Genomic DNA, 14,288 nt, shown 5'->3' with positions numbered 1-14,288 from the left:
GTAGCACGTGACCTGAAGAAGCAAACCTGACACTGCCCCATCACCCCAATGTCTCTTGTAAAAATCTTGGTGAGGGTGTAGACCCCTACAAATTGGAGAATTGGGGGTTCAGCATATTCTTACTTAGATATCGTGGAGAAGGTGGGATTCAGATGAAGTGTGATCGATCTCTTCCAATAAGAAAATGTCTTAAAACTTCCCTTCAAAAATAAAGAAAAGTGTTTATTTAGGGAAATTTTATTCCAAGCCCTAGATTAGAAGAAGAATGTTCTGTTATCTCTGGATCAGAGTCTAGGCCTAACTGGCTGTGTTTCTGTAGGCAAACCTCCATCTCTCTGTGCTTCCTTTAAATGAAGGGCTCTAGGGGATTTCTAAGAATATTTTGCATGCAAGTATTCACAGTTTAGTCTATTCACTCTAGGGAAACTTTTTTTCCAATGCTTTATTGAGATACAATGTATATGAAATACAAAATATAAAGTATATAGTTTGGTGACTTTTTACACACACACACACACGCACACACACATACACAGGGACTCCTGTAACCAATTTTTTCAATCAATAATGTCCCATCCCCCCCACTACAAAGCTTTACGATGCTCATTTGTATTACCACTGTTAGCTTTGCCTGTTCTGGAACTTCATATAAAACAGAATTATATAAATGTACTGTTTTATGTCTGATTTCTTACTTATACAATAGTATCCCCTTATCTGTTGGTTCAGTTTTCGTGGTTTCAGTTAACATTGACTGACTACAGTCCAAAAATATTAAAAGAAAAATTAAAAATAAGCAATTCATAAATTCTACATTGCTCTGAGAGGTGTGATAAAATCTCAAGCTGGCCTGTTCCATCCCACCAGGGGCGTGAATCACCCCTTCATCCAGTGTATCCATGCTGTATGCACTACCTGCCTATAGGCACTTGGTAGTCATCTTGGATGTCAGATCGACGTTGTGGGATCACAGTGCCTAGATTCCAGCAATCTTATTTTACATAGCAATGGCCCTGAAGCATGACAATAGTGATGCTGGCAAATTTATTAAAGTATATTGTCATAATTGGTCTATTGTAGTATTCATCATTGCTGTTAATTTCTTCCTATGCCAAATTGAAAAATTAACTTTATCATAGGGATATATAGAAAGACCACATGTAAGGCTGTTCTACCCAGTCTCAGGCATCATCCACCAGAGGTTTGGGAATGTTTGCCCCATGTATTTGGAGGACTACTGTCACATGATATTTGAGATTCATTCATGCCATTTTAGGTAAATTTTAAAAACTGAAATTCACAATTTTGGAACAACAATCATTGTTGACCTTTAAAAATAAATACATGAAGTACTTGAGAATGTGGAGAATTCTAGGTCATCTGAGATCTGTGATCTTGATTCAAGCTGCAGAGTGGGATTCTGTTGCTGATCTACCGACAGTATTAACAGTAACAGGGAAAGGAGGAAGGCAGGGATGGTCAAGAGGTCGGAGGTTGGGAAGCAGAGGGGCAGGGCCTGGGCTGCTGGCTCGGTGGGGGAATTGGTGGTTCTGAATTTTCTGGTAAATAGTGTTCTTTCCAGATGAAGTCCAGTTGTGTAAACAGATCTGAGCTTGGAATGTAAGGAAGGAGGAAGGGGAGCCAAGTAATCCAGAGACTGCTGGAAAACAGGAAGAACTTGCCTGAAATAGACGAGCAATGCCTTCAGAGAGGCCTTCTTGAGAACTCATCAGGCATAGCTGAGAATGGGAGGCAGTGCAAACAGAAGCATGACCTGGCATGGAGCAGTCACTGCCTGCAGTGTCTCTGTGCCTGTCCAGCCTGCTGAATACGTGTACTTAGCTGACCCAAGTAAGTAGCCTTGGAAATAAGTGGCATCTATACAACTCAAGACAAATAAACAGCAAGCTAGGTCCCCAACAAGTTAGGGGCTGATCATTCACCACCAAGGGCACCTGGAATTGGCATGGGCTATAACTCCCCGTCCCCAGCTGTCATTCCCATCTGCTCCCAGCATCAAATTTTTTCTAACTTGCAGCAAACTGCAAGGAATGCTGTAATTATGGGTTATTTCATGAGGGATAAAGAATGAACTTTTTACCTTTTGAATCTTTGTTTATAAACAAATGGTGCTGTACTTGGCGAAGAGCACCAAGTACATGTTCCCATCATCACGGATATTTTGCCTCTTGTATCTGTACTTTCCCTTTCTTTTCTTCTTTTTCTTGCTGTTTCTTTTTATCTCATTCCTTCCTTCCTCCCTCCCTCCCTCCCTTCCTTCCTTCCTTCCTTCCTTCCTTCCTTCCTTCCTTCCTGACAAGACATCTCTATGCTGCCCAGGCTGGCCCTGAACTCTTGGGCTGAAGCTATCCTCCTTAGCCCACTGAATTCTGGGACCACAGTCACACACCACTGTGCTCAGCTTCCCTGCACTTTTCTTAACTTCTTAATGAAGCATTGAAAGAAAGTTTTTTTTTCTTGTTTTGACAAAAGCTGATTATGTATTCTGCTCCTTTCTCTGGTCATTGTATTTTTTCTGTATTCAGATACCCCTTAAAGTTCCTAAGCAAGCTGATGCTTCTGTTTTCATACTAAGAAATTCTGCAGGATCTGGTACACTGAGGGATTCGGTGAGCTGCTTTCTATTAAGCCTTTTGGCTGTGCCAAGATTATTTCTTTAAAAAATAATGTAAAATCCAGGGCAAATAAAAAATTCTTCCATGCTCCAAATTGGCCATGATTTAATATGGATTTTAGAACTGAAGTAAATATCAGTGGAATACAAATGCATACCTATTAGAATGGCTAAGATCCCCAAACCTGAAAATAGCAATTGGTGGCAAAGATGTGAAGCAATAATAACTCTCAATCATTGCTGGTGGGAGTGCAAAATAATTTTGGAAGAGTCTCAAAGTTTCTACGAGGCTTAACATACTATCACCATGCAATGCAGCAATTGCATACTGAGGTATTTACTCAACTGATTTGAGAACTTATGTCCACATAGAATTTGCATTCAAATATTTATAGCAGCTGTATTCATGATTTCTAAAATATGGGAGCAAGTAAGATATCCTTTAATACACGGATGGATAAATGATCTGTTGTACATCTATGCAATAAAATGCTATTCAGCAACCAAAAGGAATGTATCATCAATCCAAGCAAGAACATGGATGAGTATTAAATGCATATTGCTAAAGGAAAAAAAAACAGTATGAAAGAGCTGCATTACTACATGATCACATTCATATCACATTTTGATAAAGGGAAAACTATGGAGGTGGGAAACAGGTTAGTCTTCAACAAGGGCATGGAGAGGAAAATTGGGTAGGGGAAAACATGGGATTTTCTTTTAGGGATATGAAACTATTTTGTACTATATTTTTGTGGTGACTTATGTGGTTATCAAAATTCATGGAATCTCACAACACACAGAGTGAAACTTAATGTACTTATAAGATTTTTTTAAAAAATCAATTAGGAATTCTGGGGATTTCAGGATAGAATTCAGCCTGTGACAAAAGTTGTGGCTGTGTTAAAAATGTATGATATAGGGCTGGGGTTATAGCTCAGTGGTAGAGCACTTGCCTAGCATGTGTGAAGCACTGGGTTCGATTCTCAGCACCATATATAAATGAGTAAATAAAATAATGGTCCATCAACAACTAAAAAAAATATTTTAAAAAATGTATGATATAACCTCACTGAAGGAGGAGGGGAAGGTGCTGACCTGAGTAGCTTTGGAAATTATGGGCATTTGTAAGACTAAAGGTAAAGAAATTGTCCATAAATACTGTACTGTAGTTGATAAAGTTGTTTCTTACACAGTACAAGTTAGCAACTCTGATATGTCTGTAGGTGTACCTTTGGGTAAAAGAATTAATACAAGATGGTAGACCGTGGGAACCAGGTTTCTCACTGTTGGAATGGCGTTACACAGATGCAAGGAGAAAGCCTGAAAGGACCCAGGTGTGACTTCAGGGGCATTAGTAGGAAGCATCAGTGTGTACTTTTGTTTAGAACAAAAAAAATTTTAAAATAATTCCAGATATGTGTACATGAAGGTAAATATATACTCATCTCTTTCCAAGGTCTGCTGGTCCAGATGGCCTAGAATTAAGGGTACTCTAGCAGCAGTTTGTACACCAGCACCCTTACCTTGGTTTCTAAAGCCCTTCTCTAATCAAAGCAACCAGGAACCAGGGCTCCTTGGAGAAATGGCTGAATCTAAGGCTGAGGCAGGGAATATACCTGGAAATGAACCTGGGACATCTTATAATGCCAAAAAATGAAATGCAAAATTATGGAGTTATATCAAAATAACTGGCCTAAAGAAAGAATCCCCAAGGTAAAGTCAGAACAATTTGAGAAGCAAAATGAATAATTGAATACTGGACCATAACCTAAAGTATAAAATAGTGATAGTAACCTAACTTACATAAATAAATGATTGAATAAATAACCAAATATAGAATAGACAAATTTCCTGTTCAGAATTTTTTTAAAAAAATTATGTAGGTACTCACCTCTCAAGCAGATGGAATATAACTCCCTATCTTTAAGTGAGACTGTGTTTAGTGAATTTCCCCCAAAGAGTACAGTATGGGACAAGGTGGGGCAGGGAAGGTGGTACAGTAAACACTGCCTCAGACAGGTGATCAAGGTCAACACCAACAGTGATGGTCATGCACCTGTGGTGTAATGTGATAAAAAAGGCACCTGACCTCTGTGGCTTTCCTCCCCCAAACCCATAGCCCCAGTTTGACCATACTAAACACACAAGACAAATCTAAGTTGTGAGGCTTTCTACAAAATACACGCCCCACACTCCTCAGAACTAAAGAGGTCACATAAAACAAGGAGAAACTGTGACATATTGTCACAGCCAAGAGGATCCTAAGGACATGGTGACCAAATATGATATGATCTCCTGGATGGGATCCTGGGATAGAAAAGGACATAGGTGAAAATGAAGGAAATCTGAATAAAGCATGTGCTTACTTGATACAGAGTGAGTCTCCCTTAACTGAAGTGCTTGCATCTAGAAGTGTTTTGAATTTTGGATTTTTTCCAGATTTTGGAATATTTGAATTTACATAATGAGCTTTCTTAGGGATATATCCCAAGTCTAATTTTGAAATTCATTTATGTTTAGTATATACTTTATGCACAGAGACTGAGTGTAGCTTTATGCAACATTTTAAACATTTTTTAAGTATTTTTTTTAGTTGTGGTTGGATGCAATACCTTTTACTTATTTTTATGTGGTGCTGAGGATTGAACCCAGAGCCACGTACATGTTAGGCAAGCACTCTACCACTGAGCCACAACCCCAGCCCTAAACATTTTAATAATAATACTTCCACAAAGTTTGCACAATATGGAATTTTCTCCTTGTATCATCTGATTAGGGCTAATGAAGTTTCAGATTCTGGAATATTCTGGATTTAAAATTTTTGGATTAGGGATGCTCAACCTGTAATAGCAATGCCTTGATGTTGGTTCATTAATTATGAGAAAAGTCCCCACAGTAAATGTAAAGTATTAACAATCAGAGAAACTGGGTGTGGGGACTATGGGAACGACTGTGGGAACTCTGTAGTAGCTTTGCAACTTCTAGTACATCTAAAATATAGTTTACTAGAAGTGGAATGAATGAGCATAGCTCATACTTAAACCAGTGTGAAAAAAAAATTTGTTCACTTGCATTTCTTGAAATTACATCAGAAATTTCAAGATACATTTGGAAAATTGGCTTTGATGCGTGCTTTTGAGACACAAACTGACCCTCTATGCTTCAACCTACAAGAGGTAAATCCACATCCTTGGGTAAGACATCAGGAGAGGGATACTTTGGTAAAAGGACACATTCTATTTGTGAGAGGGATCCAAATAGAATGAGGTAGGGGACAGAAGACTGAGACCGGGAGCAAGAAAATTATGATGAGATTTGAGAAACCTTTCCTCATCAGCCAGATCTCCTTAATCACGAGACTCTTGGCAAAGGTGATTTTAAAATTATTTTATTAATTATTATTTTAATTATACAAATTTATGGGGTAAAGTGTGAATATTTGATATATGTATTTAGTGTACAATGATCAAATCAGGAAAGTTAACATAGCCATCTCCTTAAACATTTAAAACATGTTAAGATGTAACAATTACATAAATTTATGGGTACAGTATATATACTGATCACACAAAGGTAATTAATGTTTCTGGGTTTTGTTATTTTGTGTTTGGGGCCATTGAGCATCTGTCTTCTAGTCATTTATAAAATACACAATAGATTATTGTTAACTATAGTCCCCCCTCTGTGTTGTAGAATGCTAGAGCTTAGTATTTCTATCTCACTGTGTTTGGGTATTATCTAGTCTCTACTCTCCTTCTCTCTGGCTCTTCCCAGGATTTAGTAATGACTATTATATATTCTTATCTACTTTCTCAACAACCACATATGAGAGAGAACATGTGATCTTTGTCTTTCTGTGTCTGATCTATTTGATTTAACGTAATGTCCTCCAGTTCCAGCCATTTTATTCAAATGATCGGATATTATTCTTTTCGTGGCTGAATGATATCACAGTGTGCATATACACACAGAACATAGAGAATCAATCTAGATACCCACTAACAGATAATTGGAGAAAGAATCTCTAGACATTTTAATAGATACTATTGAAGAGCTGAGTTTCACGCTGGGGTGAAGAAAAGAGGAATCAAAAATGTCAAAGCTCTTGAGCCACTTTAAATGCCTATAGGATTCAAGTTTCCTGGAAATTAACAGAAAGCTTCAGGGGGGCACTGAATTACCCAGGCCTAGAAATAAGTGTTTGAAGGCCCTGGGACCTATATGTAAAGGGGCAGAGAGGACCACAGATGACATTGGGGTACATGTTCTTTCAAATGTTGGCTCAAGCTAAAAAATTATCCCAGTGATCAGAGGTCAAGTGCCATTTCTGAATATGGGAGGGAATTCACTAGGATAAAAGCATCACTCTGACTCATTGCTGTTCCCCACCACCCCCCTGCTTACCCCCCCCCACACACACACACAGCCAAAGAGCAAGAGGCAATCAGAAATCATGCATGGGGTTTCCAGCGTGTTTTCCCAACTGACATCCTCTTCCTAGTCCTGTTAAGCAAGGAAGGCATCAGTAATGTTCCCGTTTTACAGGTGAGGAAGTGCTGTTGGCCTCTGTCCATGGATACTAGATTGGCAGCCCATGACTCAAGCCCAAGGTCTAGGATTCTGTCACTACTTTTTCTAGCTCTTCCCCTCTATGGGCTCAGCACGTCCCCCAAACCCATTTCCTTCACTGAGAATAATGACAGACTTTCTGCTTGCCACCTGCAAGGAATTCTTCCAGTGCCTCTTCCTCTCCTAAGTTGTGGTTCCTCACTCCCTCCTTCAGCGAGAATTAAATCACTGATGCTCAGAACTTGCCAGGACATGCGCTTGCAATCACTGTCCCCAGGGTGTCAGGCTCTCTGACACTTCCAACTCCTCTCCCCACAACCAGGGCCTTAAAAGCTTTTGGAAGCATTTAGAAAAGGAGTCAAGGTGGAAGATTCTGGACAAAAACTGCCTTTCAGAAGTTCAAGGCCATGGAGCCCAAGGGTTTTAAACATGTTCCCCTCAGCCAGGCAGCACTTGTCCTGATTTCCCTTGGACAGAGCACAACTTGTCATAGATCAGACATGATCTTTTCTGCAAGTCACACAAAGGACAGGAGCCATCCAGCAAATTGTTCTCCAATGTAAAGTGATGACCTACAGGCTCCCTATGAAGACATGTGTGCCTTATACAGCGGCAGGTCAGCCACATGCTGCAAAGCAGAGAAATAATCTATTTGCCACAACAAACTGGTAGAAGCATTGGTTGAATCACTTGAGGTCACCCACCTGGTGGAGGGGAGGCTTTTTACCCTGATTGTGGGAAGTTGACCTGTGAAAAGCCTGCAGGATCTGCAAGCTTGAAGAGCTAACTTAAGAGCAAGAAAGGCAAAACCAGCCGGGTATGGCGGCGCATGCCTTTAATCCCAGTGGCTTGGGATTTTCCTTGGAGGATTGCAAGTTCAAAGCCCCATTCAGCAACTTAGTGAGGCCCTAAGCAATTTAGAGAGAACCTGTCTCAAAATAAAAAAAAAAAATTAAAAAGGGCTGGGGATGTGGCTCAGTCGGAGTTCAATCCTTGGGAATCAAGAAAGAGGGAGGGAGGGAGGGAGAGAGAGAGAGAAAACAGATTATGGGTGGGGGTCAAGACTGGAGCCCACTATGGTTAGGAGACTCCGGCTCCTCAACAACCTTTGTGCTGCCTCTGGTGCCCCTCTGAGGTTCAAGAAGGAGGAGTGTCATTGGGACAACTTTCTATTAAAAAGGAAGTAGCTAGTTATAGTTTATATTTGCACAGTGTTTAGGTTTAAATGACATGTAACATTTTGTAGGGAGCAGAGTGCTGGGGAGCAGACCCAGGGGCTTACACATACTAAGCATTTCCTCTACCACTGAGTTGCACCCCAACCCTCTAACATGTGGCACTTTATAGGCTCTGGGCCAATCGGTGCTTTGAAATGGGTCGTGCAACAGAACATCATGGAGAAAAATGATGGGTGCTTCTCTACGAGGGGAAGAAAACTGTGAACATGAAGGCTGTGTTTGATATTCTGGTGTGTTCCAGGGGCTGGAGTGGAACAGATGTGCTCATACCCTAGCCTCATTTTGACCATGGAAAGTTCTGCTCGTCCTTAGCAGCAGCAGACAGTGCGTGTGACCCCCGTAACCCTGCGAGCAAGGCTAATTCTTTAATTCCTGCAGGTGAGGGAAAGGAAGTGCACAGTCTAAGAAACATGCCTAAGGTCATTCAGTGGGGAAATGGCAGGGCTGGGACTTGATTCCCCAGAATCCAGGTTCCCACTCTCCATAACAAACAAAGCCTTTACCTCTCACACCTCGTCAGTCTTCGCAATGTCCACCAAGACGTGAAGAATGAAATTGAGACTCTGCCCACAGCCCCACCAACTCACACCCTGTTTCCTTTTCACCAGAAGACACTGACATCAGAGAAGAGTGGAGATTGAGACAACGAAATGTTCAATAGGCAAAAAGCAGACAGTTCTAGTGGCTCCAGAGTCTAACACAGGAGGATCCTGAGTTCAAAGCAGCCTCAGGAAAAGTGAGGTGCTAAGCAACTTAGTGAGACCCTGTCTCTAAACAACAATAATAATAATAATATAAAATAGGGCTGGGGATGTGGCTCAGTGGTCCAGTGCCCCTGAGTTCAATCCTCAGTTACCTCCTCCCCTCAAAATCAATGGCGTACAGTTGCAGAAATTCCAGTGGCTCAGCTCTAAGGATATCCTCTTAATATTTATGCTAAATTAGGTATGAAAGTAGAGCATAACATTTAGGGTCATTTTTCCCTTTTAATGGGGAAACTCCATTCCAAAGACTTCATTTAACGATTGCCACCTGAAAGATCCCCAGTAAACATCAACCAGTAGGATTGCTCCTGCTGAATACTAAGTAGCGCAACATCGCCACACTGAACACTACTGGGTTTTTCCTGTTTTCTGCCTGTGCTATAGCATATCACTTGTTACAGATGTTTCTGTGTTCCTACATTTTCACCTTTCATTTTGCTTTATGCACAATTCAAAGACCTAATAGAGGAGACGCATTTAGGGGTCACGTTTGCTCCTGGCCAGTGAGGACCAGGGGCTGACCCCTGCCCCAGTCATAAATCAGGCTAAGCCAGTCCAATTGGCTCCCTCAGGGGATGGGGGTCAGCAATCTGAGAACTGAGAGAAGATGGCCGCTTGTCATCAATATCTCTGAGAATGGGAGCTGGAGTCTTTTACGGATTAATCAAAGCCACAGAGGAACAGAGCAGAGGAACCATCGCCACTAGGAAGGCCAATGCTTGAAGAGGTGCAGGAGTTGGAAGACACTGGGCAGAAAGAGAGGCCACCTGAGTTCATTCAGGGCGAGGGAGGAGTTCCAGTCTTCACAGTTCTATCACCCCAGCTTTGGGGTGGCCCGATGATTTCTGAATTTCTGAGAGTGCGCCTAGAGTCAACTTCAGTTGGCTTCTTTTTTTTTCTGCCTGAGCTGGTTTGAGTGAGGTTCTCTTTTAATAAAACCTGAGATTAGTCTCTCCTGTAGAGCAAGCTCCTTAGACACCCTGAGGGCTCTTTCATGGTATTTTGGTGCTTAAATTTGAGAAAGTTATCTAGTGCAGTGATCCCCAAAGAGGGATCTGTAGTTCCCTGCAGGGAACCACAGACACCTGGGGATCTGCAAAACCACCAGACTATCCTCATATAATACTAAGCATGATTTTACCAAATCATGAATGGGTAAAAGATGTATTGAGACATGCAATAGATCAATGGATTTTGATGTACATGTGAAAAGTTATTGATACAATTTAAGATTTCTCATTGCAACTAACCTTTAAAAAAATGACCACTCTGGAGCTTGGTGTAATATCAAGGAAGAATATCCGCAGGCATCTGTAAAGGAGCATCTAAATGCTTGTCCATGCTCCAACTAAGGATCTAGTGAGCTTACATGGTTTTCATGCACTTTAACCAAAACAACCCATTATAACAGATGGGAAGCAGGAGGAGAGAGGAGAATCCAGTTGTCTTCCACTCAACTAGAAAATCAAGACAGGTTGTTGTTTAAATGAAAACAAATACTTTAATAATGTCTATTTTTATTTTGAGCACAGTAAGAAATGATAGAGATAACCTACATAAATAGGCTCTCAGGGCTTCTCAATTTTTTTTTTAAAGAGAGAGAGAGAGAGAATTTTTTTAATATTTATTTTTAGTTTTCGGTGGACACAACATCTTTATTTTATTTTTATGTGGTGCTGAGGATCGAACCCAGCATCCCGCGCATGCCAGGCGAGCACGCTACTGTTTGAGCCACATCCCCAGCCCATCAATATTTTTAATAGCATACAAAGATGCCAAGATCACATGGTTTGAGAAGGACCAGTCTAGTCCAACCACCTGCAGCACTCAAGGAAACTTTTGCAGCATCCCTGAGATGTCCATCTTTCTCAGGTCATCTTTTTTTGTCATTAAAAAACCTGCTAATTTTCCAGTGATCTTATTCTACACATTAAAATGAAGTCTGTGCCCTTGCCTCCTTCCCACATTGGTCCCACTTGTCGCCTCGGCCATGTACACTTATGCCTTTCTGAGTGTGGCCACCTACTTGAACGCAGCCCTGCTCCTTCAACCACTGTCCCCTGACAATTGTAGGGGACCACGGTAGATCCTTCATCAGGCATCTGTCTATATTTGTACTTATATGTTTTCTACTGTTCTATGACCCTGTCTTTTTATTTCTTCCAAAGTTAACAGTATTTCCAAAATGGTTGATGTTTTCATAAACGTGACCCTAGAATAACTTATTGTTTCTAGAAGTTTCTAGTGTTAGCCAGTTCCAATCATGAAGTTGCTTCTTAGTTTATTTAACTATAGCGGTATTTGTAGGCCTCTCCCCAGATTTCCTATCATGACACAGTTGTGACCGCCTCCTCTCCCCTCCCTGACCTCTGTCCCATAGAACTTTCTGTCCTGGGAAAGGATCAGACTTACCCAGACCTGAGTGAGGCAGACCTGTGTTTTCCAGGGCTGCCCACGACAGGGTGAGCAAGTTCAACTTGGATTCAGTGTTAGCAAATCCATCTGTCACCATGTCTGTCTCTTTTTTTTTCCAGCCTAACTTTGTCTGTAGACAGGACAATATTTTGATCTTAGTACATTTGTCTCCTATGTGACTCTTTTATTTGATTCCATACCCTTTAATTTGGTTCCCTCAAATTCCACAACTTTAAAAAATATTTCCATTTTGATTGACACACAATAATTGTGCATCTTTATGGGGAGTATAATTTGATACATATACATAAAATATGTAATGATCTTATCAGGGCAATTAGCATTTTCCTCCCTTTTAACACTTATTTCTTTTGTGTTGGAAAACTTTGGTCTCTGCTCTTCTAGTTCTTTATTAAGTTGATAATGAATCGTTGTAAACAGTAGCCAGCATACTCCAACGCTTCTTTTTAAACCAAGACATACGGTTACAAATTAATCTCAATCTTTGACTTAACACACTTCAAATGATCATAAACTTGGCCAAACCTTCTCTGGTATCAGCCTGACCACTGATAAATTCCCTTTGACAGACATTAAGGAAATTGGAGCCTTTGAAGAAGATGAGTTTGGTAAGAGAGAGAAAGGCAGGGGGCAGAGACTTCCCTATCTGTGTGTAGGTGACACATACCCACATGGAGACAGTCCTCTGGAGACAGCTGTGTCCCCCCTCTTGCAGTGTGCCACTTAGTCCTTCTTCACTCTGAAAGCCTACCTTTGTCCCTTCGCAAGCACTGGACTGAAGTCTTGTATCCATGAAGCACCTTGAGGTAACCTTAACCCTGCACATTCTTTTTTCTTTTGGAACTTCTGCGATTCCTGAGATTGTAGCAGTCACAATCCCCAATGCTGAGGCCAAGCCCAAACCAAAGTTACTGACTTTAAAATAGCCTGTGTCCTGCATATTGAGCTAGAGAGCAGATTCATGATTTCTGGACACTTAAAAAGCATGAATATGTAAAACCAGCAGGTTGTCAGGCAGGTTAAAAAGCAAGAGTGAGAACAGGAAGCATTCAGGACAAACTGTTGTACAAAAACCAAGGGAGGTGGAAATGAGATGCTGAAAGGTGGTTACACAATAATAATCAGAAATAGTAAGGAAGATCATAAATGAAATTCAACTCTAGCAGCACAATTCACAATAGCCAAACTATGGAAACCAGCCTAGGTGTCCATCAGTGGTTCAATTGGTAAAGAGAAGGTGAAATATATACACAATGGAATTTTATTCAGCTATAAAGAAACATGAAGTTATGTCATTCACAGGAAAATAGATGAAACTAGAGACTATCATATTAAGGGAAATAAGTCAAACTCAGAAGGTCAAGGGTCATATGTTTTCTATGCAGAAACTAGAGAGGAAAAAGGAAAGGAAAGGTAGGGCGGATCTCATGAAAGTCAAAGAAGAGACGGGGGAAGTGCTGGGGAGTGATATTGCCAAATTGTATTGTTATATTGTGTGCATGTACGAGTATTCAACAAAAGATTCCATCATTATGTACAAGTATAATGCACTAATGAAAATGTGGGGGGAAAAAGAAACAACAAAAAAAGTATCCTATAGGGGATAAAAAAAAAAAAGAAATCCAACTCTATACTAAGAAATCCAACTCTATACTAAGAAATCCAACTCTATACTAAGAAATCTCTCTTATCACTTATGCACCCGAAGATACTCCTTTAGTTACTTTCTGCAACTTGCAGTCTCTCTAGAAACCTTGGTAAACTTACATACCATTTGCTGTCAAATGAGTCTTCAAAAACAAATACAGCTCCCGCCAGGCTTCTGTACAAACTGTTAGAGACAGTTTTGTGGCTGTTAGAGAGGCATACATTGGCTCCCCAATTGTCTCAGGTGTTCTCCCTGAAAAAACTACCCAGGGATGGGGCGGTCTGACATTTTCCTCACACCCACCCGTGTGGTGTGACCAAGTGCGGTTTGACCTTTCAAAGGCTGTGGCTGCCTGGGGGAGGAAACCCCCTGGGACCTGGTGGAGACTGGGAGAGGATTGATTACTGCTGGGGACGGGAAGGTGTGTTTCGTAATTCTTAATCTCTCCTCACCTACCCACCTTCCCTGTGTAATTTCCTTCAAGTCCTCAGGAAGGTATTAAAAACGTTCAATGTCATTCAGACTAGGCTCAAAAGCATTTTAAAATTCAAATCGAGTGATTTTAAAACACTCTTCTTTACACAACAGTGGACAACAGAGAGTTGGGAGACCTGACAGTAATTTTTATGTATCCCTGTATTTTGTGTAGGGTCAAGGGGTCTCTGAGCCTCAGGTCCTTGCTTGGTGGACAGAGATAATGCAGCCACCATAGAAAGTCAGCACTTTCTGTGAGAACCACTTTTAAGCATGTACAGTGTGGACACATAGAAGATGCTCAGTTCTTTGGTTTTCTCCATCTCCTGCCTTATTCTTCCTCCTTGATCATTCTTTTTCTAACTTGCTCAACTGCTCTTCTTGCTGATGATCAAGTGAATTATGCAGGCAGACTCAGCTGACCTTCAATTTAGTCAAACACATTGTTGGCATAACTGCTTGACACAAAGTGTCACAGAAACAATATTGTTTACATCATTTACATACTGCAGGATGTGTCT

The sequence above is a fragment of the Marmota monax genome, unplaced genomic scaffold, assembly GCF_021218885.2.
Source record: "Marmota monax isolate L192 unplaced genomic scaffold, Marmota_monax_Labrador192_F-V1.1 WCK01_AAM20220418_F8-fsc00271, whole genome shotgun sequence".
NCBI lineage: Eukaryota > Metazoa > Chordata > Mammalia > Rodentia > Sciuridae > Marmota > Marmota monax.
This window is presented reverse-complemented; position numbering follows the sequence as displayed.